Below are 19,540 nucleotides of genomic sequence, written 5' to 3' on the forward strand. Positions count from 1 at the left end.
TACAACGTGCTGACATGAGCAAAGTTTCCAACCGATTTCTCATACACAAACAGCAGTTGACCGGCGTTGCCTGGTGAAACGTTGTTGTGATGCCTCGTGTAAGGAGGAGAAATGCGTACCATCACGTTTCCGACTTTGATAAAGGTCGGATTGTAGCCTATCGCGATTGCTGTTTATAGTATCGCGGCATTGCTTCTCGCGTTGGTCGAGATCCAATGACTGTTAGCAGAATATGGAATCGGTGGGTTCAGAGGGTAATACGGAACGCCGCGCTGGATTCCAACGCCTCGTATCACTAGCAATCGAGATGAGGAGGAGGAGGAGGAGATTTAGTGTTTAACGTCCCGTCGACAACGAGGTCATTAGAGACGGAGCTCAAGCTCAGGTTAGGGAAGGATGGGGGAGGAAATCGGCAGTGCCTTTTCAAAGGATCCATCCCGGCATTTGCCTGAACGATTTTAGGGAAATCACGGAAAACCTAAATCAGGATGGCCGGAGACGGGATTGAACCGTCGTCCTCCCGAATGCGAGTCCAGTGTGCTGACCACTGCGCCACCTCGCTCGGTCAGTCGAGATGACAGCCATCTTATCCGCATAGCTGTAACGGATCGTGCAGCCACATCACGTTCCCTTAGTCAACAGATGGGGACGTTTGCAAGACAACAACCATCTGCACGAACAGTCCGACGACGTTTGCACCAGCATGGAGTATCAGTCGGAGACCATGGCTGCGGTTACCCTTGACGCTGCATCACAGACAGGAGCGCTGCAATGGTGTACTCAACGATGAACCTAGGTGCACGTATGGCAAAACGTCATTTTCTCGGATGAATCCAGGTTCTGTTTAGAGCATCATGATGGTCGCATCCCTGTTTGGCGACATCGCAGTGAACGCACATTGGCAGCGTGTATTCGTCATCGCCATACTGGCGTAACACCCGGCGTAATGGTATAGGGTGCCATTGGTTACAGGTCTCTGTCACCTCTTGTTCGCATTGACGGCACTTTGAACAGCGGACGTCATATTTCAGATGTTTTACGACCCGTGGCTCTACCCTTCATTCGATCCCTGCGAAACCCTACATTTCAGGAGGATAATGCACGAGTGCATGTTGCAGGTCCTGTACAGGCCTTTCTGGATACAGAAAATGTTCGACTGCTGCCCTGGCCAGCACATTCTCCAGATTTCTCATCAATTTAAAACGTCTGGTCAATGGTGGCCGAGCAACTGGTTCGTCACAATACGCCAGTCACTACTCATGATGAACCGTGGTATCGTGTTGAAGCAGCATGGGCAGCTGTACCTGTACACGCCATCCAAGCTATGTTTGACTCAATGCCCAGGCGTATCAAGGCCGTTATTACGGCCAGAGGTGGTTGTTCTGGGTACTGATTTCTCAGGATCTTGCACCCAAATTGCGTGAAAATGTAATCACATGTCAGTTCTAGTATAATATATTTATCCAATGAATACCCGTTTATCATCTGCATTTCTTCTTGGTGAAGCAATTTTAATGACCAGTAGTGTAGTATGTGCATAACTTCATTGCCGTAAAAGAGTGAGCTAATGAAACGAACCTCGGCACAAAATAAAAGAATATCTTTCCACATCTACTAAAACTGGAAACTACAGGAAAACGCTCGTCTTTCTGTGCATGTATTAAGGACGTATCAGCAAGACGAAAATTCTTCTCTTTTGTCTAGTCTTCATTACCTGAATGGCTGCAGCCCGTGGTCTATCCGCCACGGTTGCTCGGCATGTTCGGTCAGAGAGCTGTCTACACTCTGTAATGAAAAACTGAGTAAGTACTCAATGATGAGCCTGAAGGGGTGTCATTTGACGTCCACCCAGACCAAATGCCGAGAACAATGACGAAAAAACTAGTGTTGCTTCATCTAGATCGCGGTGTCCCGTGTACGATTGCCGATCTGGTCGGAAATTGTCTTCACTTGAGGACTGGGTGTTTGTGTTTTTCTAACCATGCCATCTCATGTTCATCACAAAGATGCGCAAGTCGCCGAAAGGGCGTCAAATAAGAAGCACTAGGCAGCCGAATTAACCCAGATGGGGCCTCCTGACCAATAACGTCATACGATCAATTCATTTCATTGAGTGAATGCTACAATACCTTTGGAGTGAGTCACATTATTACCTGTCAACCTCAAAGGGGGAGCATGTTTAATGGGCTCAGAAAGTTAGAAGCCCGGTACGCTATTATACTCTATCGAACGTTAGTGATATCTTGGCTAGTTGGGCTCGTCCTGGCCGTTCGTCATCCATACTACAGTGATGTCACGTGGTTGATCACAGTTTGACTGGTATCTTCTACTGATTAAGATGATCACCAGTAAGCCTACGTCATCAGGGAAATAGGTGACGCTTCATTCCACAACGTAGCTGTACAATTCAATTCCTCTTGTGCATGTTGACTACTACACTTAATAGAACGATGAAACTTTGAAAACTATAAAATAAAGAAATCTGATAGTTTATGAAATGTGTATATAGTGTCTGTATTTTCGGACATGTGCGAAAGAACAGACATCATTTTTGATCCAGCAACCGGTAAGAATTAAGACACAAAGGAATTTCAGACACTGGCGGCAAGTGGGAATTGATTTAAATTAATGTGGAAAGTTGAAAATTTGTGCTTGACCGGGATTCGATCCCGGGTCTCCTGATTACTAGGCAGATGGTCTGATCACTAAACCATCAGTGATCATGGTAACTGCTCGGATTACCCTAGCACGCCTCCTGTCAGACCCATATTCTCATCTTACCCACACACTACCACTGTAGTACTCTTTGCCCGTTATCCTCATTACTCGCGGCATTTTGCCGACTCCTGTAAGAGTTCGAGCTTGGTACGCACGTACGCTGAAGAGATGACTGGGCGTCCTCACCATAATTATATATATATATATATATAGGGGTATTACAAATGATTGAAGCGATTTCATAAATTCACTGTAGCTCCATTCATTGACATATGATCACGACACACTACAGATAAGTAGAAAAACTCATAAAGTTTTTCACTTCAGGTTTCTGCCGCCAGAGCGCTCGAGAGCGCAGTGAGACAAAATGGCGGCGGGAGCCGAGAAAGCGTATGTTGTGCTTGAAATGCACTCACATCAGTCAGTCATAGCAGTGCAACGACACTTCAGGACGAAGTTCAACAAAGATCCACCAACTGCTAACTCCATTCGGCGATGGTATGCGCAGTTTATAGCTTCTGGTTGCCTCTGTAAGGGGAAATGAACAGGTCGGCGTGCAGTGAGCGAAGAAACGGTTGAACGCGTGCGGGCAAGTTTCACGCGTAGCCCGCGGAAGTCGACGAATAAAGCAAGCAGGGAGCTAAACGTACCACAGCCGACGGTTTGGAAAATCTTACGGAAAAGGCTACAGCAGAAGCCTTACCGTTTACAATTGCTACAAGCCCTGACACCCGATGAATTTTCGGCGCGGTTGCAACAGCTCATGGAAGAGAATGCGTTCAGTGCGAAACTTCTTTTCAGTGATGAAGCAACATTTTTTTCTTAATGGTGAAGTGAACAGACACAATGTGCGAATCTGGGCGGTAGAGAATCCTCACGCATTCGTGCAGCAAATTCGCAATTCACCAAAAGTTAACGTGTTTTGTGCAATCTCACGGTATAAAGTTTACGGCCCCTTTTTCTTCTGCGAAAAAAAAAAGTTACAGCACACGTGTATGTGGACATGCTGGAAAATTGGCTCATGCCACAACTGGAGGCCGACAGCGCTGACTTCATCTTTCAACAGGATGGTGCTCCATCGCACTTCCATAACTATGTTCGGCATTTCTTAAACAGGAAATTGGAAAACAGATGGATCGGTCGTGGTGGAGATCACGATCAGCAATTCATGTCATGGCCTCCACGCTCTCCCGACTTAACCCCATGCGATTTCTTTCTGTGGGGTTATGTGAAAGATTCAGTGTTTAAACCTCCTCTACCAAGAAACGTGCCAGAACTGCGAGCTCGCATCAACGATGCTTTCGAACTCATTGATGGGGACATGCTGCGCCGAGTGTGGGAGGAACTTTATTATCGGCTTGATGTCTGCCGAATCACTAAAGGGGCACATATCGAACATTTGTGAATGCCTAAAAAAAAACTTTTTGAGTTTTTGTATGTGTGTGCAAAGCATAGTGAAAATATCTCAAATAATAAAGTTATTGTAGAGCTGTGAAATCGCTTCAATCATTTGTAATAACCATATATATATATATATATGTGTGTGTGTGTGTGTGTGTGTGTGTGTGTGTGTGTGTGTGTGTGTGTGTGCGTCTGAATGGCTTAATGGCCAGAGCATCTGACTTCTAAGATGGACATGGATTCGAATCCCATTCTGGCACTTATTTTCAACATTCTCCATTGACTGAAATCAATGACCACTCGCAGCCATTGTGTGCGTTTTAGATTGTGAAAGGTATTCGCCGGAACAGGACTCCAACCCGCATTTCCCGCTTATCACGATCGTTCACCATAAGAACTTCGGCTATCCGTGCACGCCCCCAGACTGATCCAAACTTCCATATATCATAGTTTCTTCGTCTCATAGTGCTTATGCACCGTTCGTGTGATTCCCGCATGGGAAGAGACAATGTGTTTCTTGTCGGTTGTCTTGCTTACAGTTAATGCAGTTTATGTGTATAACATTGTCCCTTATAGTGGGATGCATGTCTGAAGGAGATTTGTACCAAACTCTACAGACTCTGTCGAATACAGACGCTATACCAACTGTAAATCTGATAGACAATTGTTTCCAAAATTTTTGCAGAGTAGGTTTTCGAATGTGAGGTATAACACGAAATAAGTCATTGCTGAGTCTCCATAGAGCTGCTTGTGGCCCATGGGCCTGCTTTCTAAATGAACGAAAATCTTATTATCTGTTCTCAACAATGTTCCTTAAAGCTTATAAGTACGAGGGTTGGAACTTAAATAATGGCAGCTATTTATTAACAACCTATACAAAAGAGTTACATGTTTGCACCTGTTACTATCCTTCAAAGTAGTCACCAGCGTTGTGTAGAACTTGTTGCCAGCGATGTGGAAGGCGTAGTATACCGTTAGCAGAGCCTGTTCTATTGATGGTGCGAATGGAGCAGTCTACTGCCTGTCGAATCTCTGGAACAGTGCTGAAGCGAGTGCCATGAAGTGTTTCCTTCATATTCAGAATCAAATCAAAGTCACAAGGACTTAAGTCCGGGGAATATGGTGGATGGTTCACTCCGAGACGCCTGGACACTTCCCTTGTTGAGAGCCCTTCCTGGGACGGAGTAACAATGCGGACGCGATCTAACCGTCAATACATGGTTGAACTACAGACAACACGAGCCGTGTACCTCCTTCCTGGTGGAATGACTGGAACTGATCGCCTGTCGGACCCCCGCCATCTAATAGGCGCTGCTCATGCTTGGTTGCTTACATCTTTGGGTGGGTTTAGTGACATCTATGAACAGTCAAAGGGACTGTGTCTGTGATACAATATCCACAGTCAACGCCTGTCTTCAGGAGCTCTGGGAACCGGGGTGATTCAAAACTTTTTTTGATGAGCGTATATAGAGTGGCCTATCTTAGCTGCCTCACCCTGTCTACAGGGTGTCTCACAATTCATGTAACACACTTCTAGAACGTAGTAGTTCGAGTTTTACTTAGGAACCCATGTCTGGAAAAGTCATCCAAGGACGCTATAGTGCAACAAAGTTACAGGCGCCGGCGCCTATAATGTATGTATATACAAGGTGATTCCATGATGGTGTTACAAACTTTCAAGCATGATGGAGAATGATAAACCTATCAATTTGAGATGAGAGTCTCTGTATCGGAAACGAACGAGCCGAAAGTTACAAGCGAAAACCGTTCTGATACCTCTGACAGTGGAATACATGTACTCGTACAGTCGTTGCTACGATTGTAGGGAATGCAACTTTCAGAGGTCGTAGTATGCCCAAAATAAGAAAAATGTCTAGTAAACGTCAGCTCTAAAACGCGTGCCAAAGGAACTATGAGCACTTGTTCAATAGAGAAGATGTGTGTCACACTAGCGAAGATGAACATGTGCTCGTAGCTATTAAGGTATGCTTCTTGGAGTCCATGGTTAGTAGACATTTTTTCTTGTCTTGATTCATACTATCACCTCTGAAAGTTGCATGCCCTACATTCTTAGCAATAACAGTACCGGTACATTTATTTCACTGTCAGAGTATCAGAACGATTTTCGCTTCTTAATTTCGACTCGTTCGTTTCCGTACCAGGGACCCTTACCTGAAATTGATACACTTATCCGTCTCGATTATCCTTGAAAGCTGTAACATCATCACTGAATGACCTTGTATATACATAAATTTACAGGCACATATAACTTTGACGTTCTGTGGCGTCGTTGGATGACGTCTCCAGACATGGGTTCCTGTATAAAACTTGATCGACCAAGTCCCCTCAACATTCTCTAGAAATGTGTAACATGAATTGTGAAACACCCTGTATAATGAGTGAATATACCGAGGAGCCGTTGAGGTGGCGCATTGGTTAGCACATTGGACTCCCATTCAGGAGGACGACGGTTAAAACCTGCGTCCGGCCATCCCGATTTAGGTTTTCCGTGAGTTCCCTCAATCGCTTCAGGCAAATCCCGGGATGGTTCCTTCGAAAGGGGACGGCCGATTTCCTTCACCATTCTTCCATAATCCGTGGTCATACTCCGTCTCTTATGACTTCGTTATCGAAGTCATCATTTTCCGGTAAGTTATAGCGGAGAATGTCGTAAATGTACCCTACTAATTTTTAACGGTTTTGGCTGCAGAATTTTGACACCGACTTTTTCAGAGGAACTACATACTTCTTTGTGGTACTGGAAAGACTCCTCAAAGAGAACTTTAACGACGTAACATTCTTGTAAAGTCAGCAGAAGATATCAAAAACACGTCTGCCCTTTTAACGTGTATCAAGCTAACCTGTGGCTAGGGCACGATTCGTGTATTTATTATTATGACTGTCATATTAAGTGTCCAAAATCTTGTCCCTGAACTTTTATACAGGCTATGAAGCGATTTCAGATTATACTGACAGTTCAGCTTCATCTGAACTTATTGTAGTAATGGCCCGTGTTATAAGGCATTTCATATCTTCAGCAGTCGTTGCTGTTACCTTATAGGCATCTTGTTTTAAATTTCCCCTCAGATAAAAGCCAGAAGGTTTAAAGTCTGGCTAAGCAGGTCCCTTTGCGTTTACCAAACGACCAATCTGGCAAACTCCTCACGTTCGTTTCTTCTTCGTTGCGTGGTCAATGGAGACTGCGCAGCAGAGAACGTTTGTTCAGCAACACAATCATGAATTTCCAAGCTCAAGCAAAACATTATACTCTTGCTGGCGTCAGTCTGTAGAAACTGTCCGAGATTTACGGACTATGACAACCTATATAAGCATAATTACTGACAGCTCCTGCACTGTGACCGATTGCGATTTCTCGCGATGACGGCGCGTAACAGATGCCGGTGCCGCTTCCCGCGAGAAAAACTGTGCCATGCTTGCTGGCGAGCTGTGCCCATCAGCCAACACTCTCTAGTCTCGTCAGCGGCGTGCCGTTTGACCGCAGACTGCGCGTGTACGCTGCCGCAACAGTTCCGTTGATAATAAGAGGGAAACATATATGGTATTGAATGTACACTCAGTCGCAAAAGTATTCGGACATCACATAACGGCGCATAATTTTGCAGTTTGCCGCATGAACAAATACAGAAATGTATTTGGGACTCTGGGTACGATGTCGCAACGTGAAACACGCGTCAAATACGAAGAATTGTTGTTGGACATGTGTCTGTTACGTAATATTTCCTGAAAACGGCATGGGAAGGTGCAACAAAAGTATTAGGACAAAGGCGGACAACGTGAGACAATATTTCATTCCGAGACGCACAGAGGGTGAAGAGACTGCAGTGTGTCCGACATTTCCCCGAGACGATAGCGATGATTAGTAAACACGTATCGCGAGCCTGTGCAGGTCGACGATGGGACGTTCGAGCAAACGCAACTTGTCGTTTATCATCACGCAAAGGGGAAAACCTGCAGGGAAATTGTCGCAATAGTGAACATGAAGAAAAGAAGAGTTCACGACATTAGTAAACGGTTCGAGAAAGAAGACCGATTGGAATTCCGTAGCAGTGCAGGACGGCCACGGACATTTTCACAGAGAGATGAACGTGTGATTGTGCGAAAGGTACAACAGAATCCGAAAATATCTGCCACACGAATTGCAAGTGAGGTGGAGGGAGACCTTGGTATAAAAGTTGAAAATGAAAGGTGGACTCACAAGGTATTGACATTTTCGTTGTACAACTTAGAACATTTATTGGACAGTGTCCGAATACTTTTGTAGTAGCAGGGTGTGCAGGATGTTTCATTTTTGTTGTTAATTTTTCTGTTATTTATGTTTTAGAAACGAAATAATACAATAATTCTTTTGTAATTAATGTTGTCACGCATATATATTGCTAATAAATATGTTTGGGTTTCATAGCCAGTGTTTCTCGAGTACTCATTGTAAAACTTCCCACTGTCCGAATACTTTTGCGACTGAGTGTATGTCGAAGTGCAACACAAGGTGTTTATGACAAATGACTAAACAAAAATTACGTGTGGACGCAAGTCGTGCAGAATAATATCTGATCAAGGAGAGGAATAACTGCGAAGATCATCTGATAAATTTCTCACGTATCACTGTCTTAAAGACGATTTTATTGTGATGTGTCAAACACTGTTTATTAGTTTAACGTCCGCTTCTCGTGCGTAAACTGGTCTGCATAGATTTGTTCGTTGTTGTCCTGTAATCGAAGTTTTATGTTGTTCACAAATTGCAACCTCATCTACATGTTTCAGTTAATTAAGGCCGTAGAAGCATGGTATTTTCCGAACGTAATTCTGACCAATAAGCGATTCTGCCTTTTCAGTTTTTGTGGTTATATTTCATAAAAACTTTCATCCCGAAACATATTTCTTTAAAAGTCAAATACCAATTTTCGTAGATACAGCTTAAATGTGCTTCAGTATAACTAAAGAATTCCATAAAAACGTTCTTTGGCTACTTTATCCCCTTAGTTGCTGAGTTTCTAAAACCACTGGATATGTATTTTTTTTTATTTCTAAAAGACAAGCAAAATACAATTTTCTTAGATTTAGCTTTAAAAATGCATTCATGAAATACTTTCATTAAAATTGTTACCCCCTAGGAGCTGAATTTCTAATAACACTAAAACACGAATTTTTTATTTCCAACCGAGAAGTCGAATACCAATTTTCATAGACGTCGCTTTAAAAATGTTGTACTAGTACTTTAACAATGATTTATTTTCAAAATAAACTTTCATTCATTATTTTGCACTCTTAACGGCTGAATTTCAAAAAAGGTGTTGATGCACGTAATTTTTTTATTTCTTACTGAGGAAACAAGAACTAATTTTCGCTAGCTTCAGAATTGCTTTAAAAGCGAAATTTTTTCAAAAGCTCTTTCATATCCTATTTCAACGCCCTTAGGGATGAAATTTTGAAGAACGGCTAAGAAACTATGCCTACAGTATAAGATCAACATCCTCCCTAAATATCAGCTTTCTACCATTAGCGGTTTAGGATGAACGATGATAAGTCAGTGATTCAATCAGGTCCTATTTCACGCCCTTGGAGGCTGAGTTTTCAAAGATAGTGAAACATGCAATTTTTCATTTCTAACCAGGAAACCAAAATCAGATTTTCATGGATTTGGGTTTAAAACGCTTTCTTAAAAGATTTCATCCTCTACTTCACCGTCTTAGAGATTAAGTTTCCAAAAACATAGAGGCACACATTTTTTTAATTTCTAACCAGGAAGCCAAACACAAATTTTCCTAGATTGGTTTAGAAATGCTTCCATAAAGAAATTTTTTTTAAAATGTCTTCTTCCTCTTCGGGGTTGAATTTAAAAAAAAAGAGTGAAACAGTCTTTTTATTTGTAACCGAGAAGTCAAATGCCAGTTTTCATAGATGTAGCTTAAATATGTTTTAATAGCTCTTAAATAGCAATTTATTTTCAAAAGAAACTTTCACCCACTATTTGACGCCAGAGTGGTTAAATTTCCGGAAATACTTATAAGTATATCTCTTTATTTCTGACCGAGAAAACAAATACCAATTTTCGTAGTTCTAGCTTCAAAACTGCCTTAATAGCGACAGAATTTCAAAAAACCTTTCATCCCCTGTTATAAGGTCAACACTCTAACCGAATATCAAGTCTCTGTCCTTAGCGGTTTGGGCTGGGCGACAAGTCAGTCAATCAGGAAATTTTTACCCTCTGCTGTTTATAAAAAGTGAAACACGCGGAAACAATAGTCTACAATACGCCACGATAAGAGTACGTGTAGAGCAGATGAACCGTAACAAGTGATTTAAATGACAGAGAGGTGGAGTGCACGTAGGCCCAACAGCTCCCCTTTTGTGTGACCAGACAGATCAGTGTTACGCAACGCTCAGTTGATACGGATCCGTCGTACGAAGCGGAAACGTGTAATCAAGTGCCATTATGCCTCGCCGACATCACAGGGTGTAATATCGGCATGTGAGTGCATTCGAACGGGACAGAATGATAGGTCTCTGGGAGGTGAGTCTGTCGTTTCGTGACATTGCAGCTCATACAGGGCACGCAGCTTCAACAGTGAAGCGTATTTGGATTCAATGGAGAGACGAGGGCCGTACGCAGTGCCGAAAGGGTGGTGGACGACACAGTGTGACCACAGCGAGAGATGACTGCCATCTTAGGCACTTGGACTAACGGACAGAACACCTCCGTCCACAGTGTTGGCGCGATGTTGGAGCACTGCAAAGGTTGTGGACACGTCAGCGTCGACGGTTGGACGCCATCTTTTGTGGACTGGAATGCCATTGCATCGATTTCGACTGAGCGGAACACACCAACACTGCAGAATGCAATGGGCAAGTGAACGTCAACACTGGCGTACTGAATGGCAGAATGTTGTGTTCTCGGACGAGTCCCGCTTCAGCTTGTCCTACTGCGATAAACGCATACGCATTCGATGGCGCAATGGTGAACGATATGGGGAGTTTGCACTGTCGTGCGGCATAGTGGACAAATGGAAAGTATGACAGTTTGGGGCGCCATTGCCTTTAACACACGATCTCGCCTCCTACGTCCTGAGAACAATTTGAACTGGTACAGCTACATGAGGGAGGTTTTACAGCCCGAGGCATTGTCCCTCCACCACACCATTCCACATGCCATATTTCAGCAGGACAACGCCCGGCCGCATGTGCCGAGGAATGTGCAAGCCTTCACGAGGAACGAGGGGTACCACTGAATTCGTCTGACATGTCTGCCATTAATCACGTCTGGAATACTGTCGGTCGGAAACTTGTTCGTACAGGTCCTCCTGCAAAAGAATGGTTCAAATGGCTCTGAGCACTATGGGACTTAACATCTGAGGTCATCAATCTACTAGAACTTAGAACTACTTAAACCTAACCAACCTAAGGTTATCACACACATCCATGCCCGAGCCAGGATTCGACCCTGCGACCGTAGCGGTCACGCGGTTCCAGACTGTAGCGCCTAGAACCGCACGGCCACCCGGCCGGCGGTCCTCCTGCAGCCACAGTCGATGTTTTGTGGTCGCACCTACAAACGGCGTGGAAGAGTATTCCCCAGCAAGCACATTCATGCGGTCTTTGATTCCATGCCGCAACGTATAGCGGCTCTAATTGAAGCACGTGATGGCACTACTCCGAACTGAATTTCCACAGTCGCAGTGCATTTACAGGTCTGTAAATCTGATCGTATATGAAGTGTCTTGTCCCTTGTCGATGAGATAAATATCGTTGTGATCCCTAGGTCTTGAGCCGGCCTGGGTGGCCGAGCGGTTCTTAGCGCTACAGTCTGGAACCGTGCGACCGCTATGGTCGCAGGTTCGAGTCCTGCCTCGGGCATGGATGTGTGTGATGTCCTTAGGTTAGTTAGGTTTAAGTAGTTCTACGTTCTAGGCGTCTGATGACCTCAGAAGTTGAGTCCCATACTGCTCAGAGCCATTTGAACCTAGGTCTTGGTGTTTCACATTCTCCAAACAGTAGTGTATGTAAAGATTAGACAAAGCCACACATACGAGCAAGGAGTCTCTTGTAGTAGTCACCAGATGCGTTTTCTGTGATATTTCAGCAGATATTTAAAATTTTGTTTTTGCAGTATGTAGCTGGAGTCAGTCCAAACAAATATTGCTCATAACGTCTTTCTTGCGACGCCTAAAGTCAACAGAATCAGTGCGTTCGTTTCCCGTTACAAATAAAATGATTTTTAAGACAGGCCGTTCGATAGGATGATCCATGATTACTCTAGTGTTATATTAGTTTTATCGATATGTAATAACAGGGAGAGTAAAACACGAAGAATAGCCAGTACTCCAGCAGCAACTATGCCACCCTGTCCGCTACTACCATCCAGCAGTGCTACTCAGTCTCTGCTGGAGTGCTAGCTATTCTTCGCGTTTTGCTGTTTCTGGTAATAAATATATGTCAAACGGATATCGCACTACGACAATTTGGGACCGCTCTATCGAATGAGCATGTTAAATTGCGGTTTCAAAATCATTTTGTTTATAACGTGAAATAAATCGACGATTTTAACCTGTCGACTCTTAGGAGAGAAGCTATATACACCTTCCCGGCGATTCTAGGGGTCGTTGAAGATATCTCGAGTCGCGGCAACGCATAGGTATTGTGCTGAGTTTGTATGCAATGTGTGTTGCCTATCATCCAGTCATCAACTCCGCGTGAGTGGCGGTTGTTGTTGTGGTCTTCAGTCCTGAGACTGGTTTGATGCAGCTCTCCATGCTACTCTATCCTGTGCAAGCTTCTTCATCTCCCAGTACCTACTGCAACCTACATCCTTCTGAATCTGCTTAGTGTATTCATCTCTTGGTCTCCCTCTACGATTTTTACCCTCCACGCTGCCCTCCAGTACAAAATAGGTGATCCCTTGATGCCTCAGAACAAGTCCTACCAACCGATCCCTTCTTCTGCTCAAGTTGTGCCACAATCTCCTCTTCTCCCCAGTTCTATTCAAACCTCCTCATTAGTTATGTGACCTACCCATCTAACCTTCAGCATTCTTCTGTAGCACCACATCTCAAAAGCTTCTATTCTCTTCTTGTCCAAACTATTTATCGTCCAAGTTTCACTTCCATACATGGCTACACTCCATACAAATACTTTCAGAAACGACTTCCTCACACTTAAATCAATACTCGATGTTAACAAATTTCTCTTGTTCAGAAACGCTTTCCTTGCCATTGCCAGTCTTCATTTTATATCCTCTCTACTTCGACCATAATCAGTTATTTTGCTCCCCAAATAGCAAAACTCCTTTACTACATTAAGTGTCTCATTTCCTAATCTCATTCCCTCAGCATCACCCGACTTAATTCGACTACATTCCATTATCCTCGTTTTGCTTTTCTTGATGTTCATCTTATGTCCTCCTTCCAAGACACTGTCCATTGCGTTCAACTGCTCTTCCAAGTCCTTTGCTGTCTCTGACAGAATTACAATGTCATCGGCGAACCTTAACGGTTTTATTTCGTCTCCATGGATTTTAATACCTACTATGAACTTTTATTTTGTTTCCTTTACTGCTTGCTCAATATACAGATTGAATAACATCGAGGAGAGGCTACAACCCTCTCTCACTCCCTTCCCAACTACTGCTTCCCTTTCATGTCCCTCAACTCTTATAACTGCCATCTGCTTTCTGTACAGATTGTAAATAGCTTTTCACTCCCCGCATTTTAGCCCTGCCACCTTCAGAATTTGAAAGAGAGTATTCCACCCAACATTGTCAAAAGCTTTCTGTAAGTCTACAAATGCTAGAAACGTAGGTTTGCCTTTCCTTAATCTGTTTTCTAAGATACGTCGTAGGGTCAGCATTGCCTCACGTGTTTCAACATTTCTGCGGAATCCAAACTGATCTACTCTGAGGTCAGCTTCTACCAGTTTTTCCATTCGTCTGTAAAGAATTCGTGTTAGTATTTTGCAGCCATGGCTTATTAAACGGATAGTTCGGTGATTTTCACATCTGTCAATACCTGCTTTCTTTGGGATTGGAATTATTATATTCTTCTTGAAGTCTGAGGGTATTTGGCCTGTCTCATACATCTTGCTCACCAGATGGTAAAATTTTGTTAGGCCTGGCTCTCCCAAGGCCGTCAGTAGTTCTAATGGAATGTTGTCTACTCCTGGGTCCTTGTTTCGACCTATGTCAGTGCTCTGTCAAACACTTCACGCAATACCATATCTCCTATTTCATCTTTATCTACATTCTCTTCCATTTCTATAATATTGTCCTCAAGTTCATAGCCCTTGTATAGACCCTCTATATACTCCTTCCACCTTTCTGCTTTCCCTTCTTTGCTTAGAACTGGGTTTCCATCTGAGCTCTTGATGTTCATACAAGTGGTTCACTTATCTCCAAAGGTCTTTTTAATTTTCCTGTAGGCAGTATCTACCTTACCCCTAGTGAGATAAGCCTTTACATCCTTACATTTGTCCTCTAGCCATCCCTGCTTAGACATTTTGCACTTCCTGTCGATCTAATTTTTGAAACGTTTGTATTCCTTTTTGCCTGCTTCATTTACTGCATTTTTATATTTTCTCCTTTCATCAATTAAATTCAATATTTCTTCTGTTACCCAAGGATTTTCATTAGCCCTCGTCTTTTTACTTACTTGATCCTTTGCTGCCTTCACTATTTCACCTCTCAAAGCTTCCCATTTTTCTTCTACTGTATCTCTTTCCCCCATTCTTGTCAATCGTTTCCTAATGCTCTCCCTGAAGCTCTCTACAACCTCTGGTTCTTTCAGTTTATCCAGGTCCCATCTCCTCAAATTCCCACCCTTTTCCAGTTTCTTCAGTTTTAATCTACAGTTCATAACCAATAGATTGTGGTCAGAGTCCATATCTGCCCCTGGAAATGTCTTAGAATTTAAAACCTGGTTCCTAAATCTCTGTCTTACTATTATATAATCTATCTGATACCTTCTAGTATCTCCAGGCTTCTTCCATGTATACAACCTTCTTTCATGATTCTTGAACCAAGTGTTAGCTATGATTAAGTTATGTTCTGTGCAAAATTCTACCAGGCGGCTTCCTCTTTCATTTCTTACCTCCAATTCATACTCACCTACTACGTTTCCTTCTCCCCCTTTTCCTACTATCGAATTCCAGTCACCCATTAATATTAAATTTTCGCCTCCCTCCACTATCAGAATAATTTCTTTTATCTCATCATACATTTCATCAATCTCTTCGTCATCTGCGGAGCTAGATGGCATATAAACTTGTCCCACTGTGGTAAGCGTGGTTCTCGTATCTATCTTGGCCACAATAATGCGTTCACTATGGTGTTTGTAGTAGCTTATCCGCATTCCTATTTTCTTATTCATTATTAAACCTACTCCTGCATTACCCCTATCTGATTTTGTATTTATAACCCTGTATTCACCTGACCAGAAGTCTTGTTCCTCCTGCCACCGAACTTCACTAATTCCCACTGTATCTAACTTTAACCTATGCATTTCCCTTTTTAAATTTTCTAACCTACCTGCCCGATTAAGGGGTTTGACATTCCACGCTCCGATCCGTAGAACACCAGTTTTCTTTCTCCTGATAACAACGTCCTCCTGAGTAGTCCCCGCCCGGAGGTCCGAATGGGGAACTATTTTACTTCTGGAATATTGTACCCAAGAGGACGCCATCATCATTTAATCGTACAGTAAAGCTGCATGCCCTCGGGAAAAAATTACGGCCGTAGTTTCCCCTTGCTTTCAGCCGTTCGCAGTACCAGCACAGCAAGGCCGTTTTGGTTAGTGTTACAATCATCCAGAGTGTTGCCCCTGCAACTACTGAAAAAGCTGCTGCCCCTCTTCAGGAACCACACGTTTGTCTGGCCTCTCAACAGATACACCTCCGTTATGGTTGCACCTACGGTACGGCTATATGTTTCGCTGAGGCACGAAAGCCTCTCCACCAACGGCAGGGTCCACGGTTCACGGGGGGTGAGTGACGGTAGCCTGGCAAAATTGAAGTTCCTATCCGCTTCTAAACTACCTTCCTCCGCTTAGAGACATCCATTCCTAAGGTTTTCTTCTTGAATATCCGTCTATTGATTCGATGGTGTGTGTAATATGGTGCACGCCTGGTTACTATACGATTCTAGTTTGGTAAAATATCGTAGTCCCAAGGCTGGAAAATACTAAAGGACCTGCCCACCTCCTAACCACTCCTCCTGCGTGGGCGGAGTGAACTTTGTATTTTCAAACGGTAATCCCAACCATTTTTATTGCATTTTCGGACGCTACGCCAAAAAATACGTAGCTTTTATTCAAACCATTGTTTTCATTCGTGGTAGATGACACTGTAATGACAAATATCAAATGTGTCTGGTTTTTCAGTTATGAACCGATGCATCTACATTTCATTTACGATGTAAGTGTAAACCATTGTGTTCTTATGGTCTACATCTACATCTACATCCGTACTCCGCAAGCCACCTGACGGTGTGTGGCGGAGGGAACTCTGAGTACCTCTATCGGTTCTCCCTTCTATTCCAGTCTCGTATTGTACGTGGAAAGAAGGATTGTCGGTATGCTTCTGATGTTCAAACTTTACTTGAGTGTTACGAATGTGATTGTGCAGTATAAATAATATGGCTAGACATGGACATTTCTGCAAGTAAACTACTTGTATTTTGACGTAGTTTTATGTTCCCCACGGGGTGACTGTGGTGCGTCACGAACCATCGGAACACTTGATTTCAGTGACTGTCAACGAACCCTGCCATCCGGGTGGCTGACTTCGGTGTGTGTTTCTATCCGCATCTATATACATCTACATATATACTCCGTTAGCCACCAAGCTGTGTGTGGCGGAGGTACTGTTGGCGCCAAAGTCATATTTCCCCCCTTCTGTTCCACTCGCGGATCGCGTGAGGGAAAAACGACTGTCTGAAAGCCTCAGTATGAACTCTAATTTCCCTTATCTTTGAATGGTGATCATTGCGCGATATGAAAGTTGGTGGTAATAATATATGCTCTACATTCTCGGCGAAGATCGGGTTTTGGGATTTAAAGAGCAGCCCCTTCCGTTTAGCGCGCCGACTATCTGCAAGTGTATTGCACTTCATACTTTCTATGAGATTTGCAACGCTCTCGCGATGGCTAAATGTACCACTCACGAATCTTGCCGCTCTTCTTTGGACCTTCTCAATCTCTTGAATCAGACCCAACTGGCAAGAGTCCTATACTGACGAACAATACTGTAACAATATGACTGGCGAACTAAATTATTGTAAGCAAATTCCTTTGTTGAAGGAACCCCCATAACTCTTGCCCTGGTCGGTATGCTGTTACCGGCAGCATTGTAGTAAACTAAAATGTCCATGACGTGATAGTATCAGGCGTACCTGCCATGGATACTCACCGAAATGAAGCACTCCAGTTGTGAGAGGCAAGGGGGCTCACAGAAATCAAGCACCCCGAAGGAAACAGAAAAGTATTACACGCGGGTAGTCGCTGCTGGATCTTGCTAAACGTAGTTTCTTATCAGACAGTGAAATGGGTAACCATATTGTTCCATACAATTAAATTTACGACACTGAAATGAAATTGAACATAAAAATCAATTGATGGAACACAAAGGTTTACATTTACCTCATAAATGATATGTAGAATCAAATGTGTCAGTTCTTAATAGGAAGAACAGGCACACCTGATATTTATCTATTACAGCGCCATCAACCACGAATGGGGAAGAAAGTTTTTAGTGAACCGTGCGTACTTTTTGTCGTAGAATCCGAATATACAATAAAATTGGGGGTTTAAATTTGAAAATGCAAAGTTGACTCCGCCCACGGAGGAGGGGTGCTCAAGAGGTAGCCTGTTGTAGCACATACAGATATCCGCTTTATTAATATTAACTTTTCATCTAGAAAATTTTTTTCGTTTTATGCGTCATGTTCGAGATATTTAGTTGTCTCAAGTTCAAACAAACGCCTTGTTTGAAAAGCTTGTAAGGGTGTTTCGGGATAGGTTGTTCTGAGAAATAATTGTTGAGAAAAACATTCTACACGTCGCACCGCTTCCGAGTTAACTAGCACAGAAGTTAGCCAATAAGGCGTTGCGTGTGCAAATTCAAGAGGCCCGCCAGATACTATTAGTGTCAGTTGTCCTCAGTGTGTAGCTGATAGGGCACGAGACTGCTCAGCCTTTGACATGATTCGATCCCTTGTGTTGTCCTATGGCCACTTTTCGGCTTTAGGAAGACAAACGAAAAACACATTTGACGACACCATCTCTGGCGAACCGTTTGAATCTGCGCGCGCAATGGCCTGATTATCTAACTTCAATGCTAGCTAACTAGGAAACGAAGCAACGTATCGTATTTTCTTCTCAACAATTATTTCTCAGCACAACCTACCCTGTAACACTCTTACAAGCTTTTCAGACTGCTTCTGACCACCGTTTGTATATGGCGTCCCATTTAAGTCTGTTGTTGTTGTTGTTGTGGTCTTCAGTCCTGAGACTGGCTTGATGCAGCTCTCCATGCTAATTTATCCCGTGCAAGCTCCTTCATCTCCCAGTACCTACTGCAACCTACATCCTTCTGAATCTGCTGACCTTCTTGGTCTCCCTCTACGATTTTTACCCTCCACGCTGCCCTCCAATGCTAAATTTGTGATCCCTTGATGCCTCAGGACATGTCCTACCAACCGATCGCTTCTTCTAGTCAAGTTGTGCCACAAACTTCTCTTCTCCCCAATCCTATTCAGCACCTCCTCATTAGTTATGTGATCTTCCAAACTAATATTCAACATTCTTCTGTAGCACCACATTTAGTCTACGATCTCATATTTCCGAAATGAAACAAAATTTGGGAAAAAAGTAATTGATAAGGCATGCAGCTAGACTGAGAGAACTTGTATTTCGGAAAGGATGTGCAACCGTTCTGCTGTCACAACTGCAGATCTTGCGTAGGGGCCATGCGAGTAAAATGAGAGAGGCTCCGGTGTGTAAATTAACACTTAAAGGGAATTTTACTGCGTTCAGTAGTTGAATAGGATAAGAGAGAAAATCGCTAACATTGATACGAAGGTCGCCATGCATTGTGGAGCCGTCGACAAACGTTGAACATGAGTCTGACATAGTGTACCATGCAGTACTTAACGAAATAAAAATAGAGTAAATTCGAAGCAGAACTGTGTGCTTCGTTACAACTTTGTTTAAGCAGCTCTTAAGAAACTTTAGGCCAACGATGGTGTATTTTTCATAACGTAAAAATTTACATCTTAGTCTATGTAGATACAGCAATTTCGATCTTCCCTGTACAGTAATACTTGCTGCCATGGTCCAGTAAGAACCGGCGCCATATATGTGGTTATCCTTTCTAGTGCTTAATTACGTTGCATATTAAAAAAAAGAATGGATAAAATAAT

The sequence above is a fragment of the Schistocerca gregaria genome, chromosome 1, assembly GCF_023897955.1.
Source record: "Schistocerca gregaria isolate iqSchGreg1 chromosome 1, iqSchGreg1.2, whole genome shotgun sequence".
Taxonomy (NCBI): Eukaryota; Metazoa; Arthropoda; class Insecta; order Orthoptera; family Acrididae; genus Schistocerca; species Schistocerca gregaria.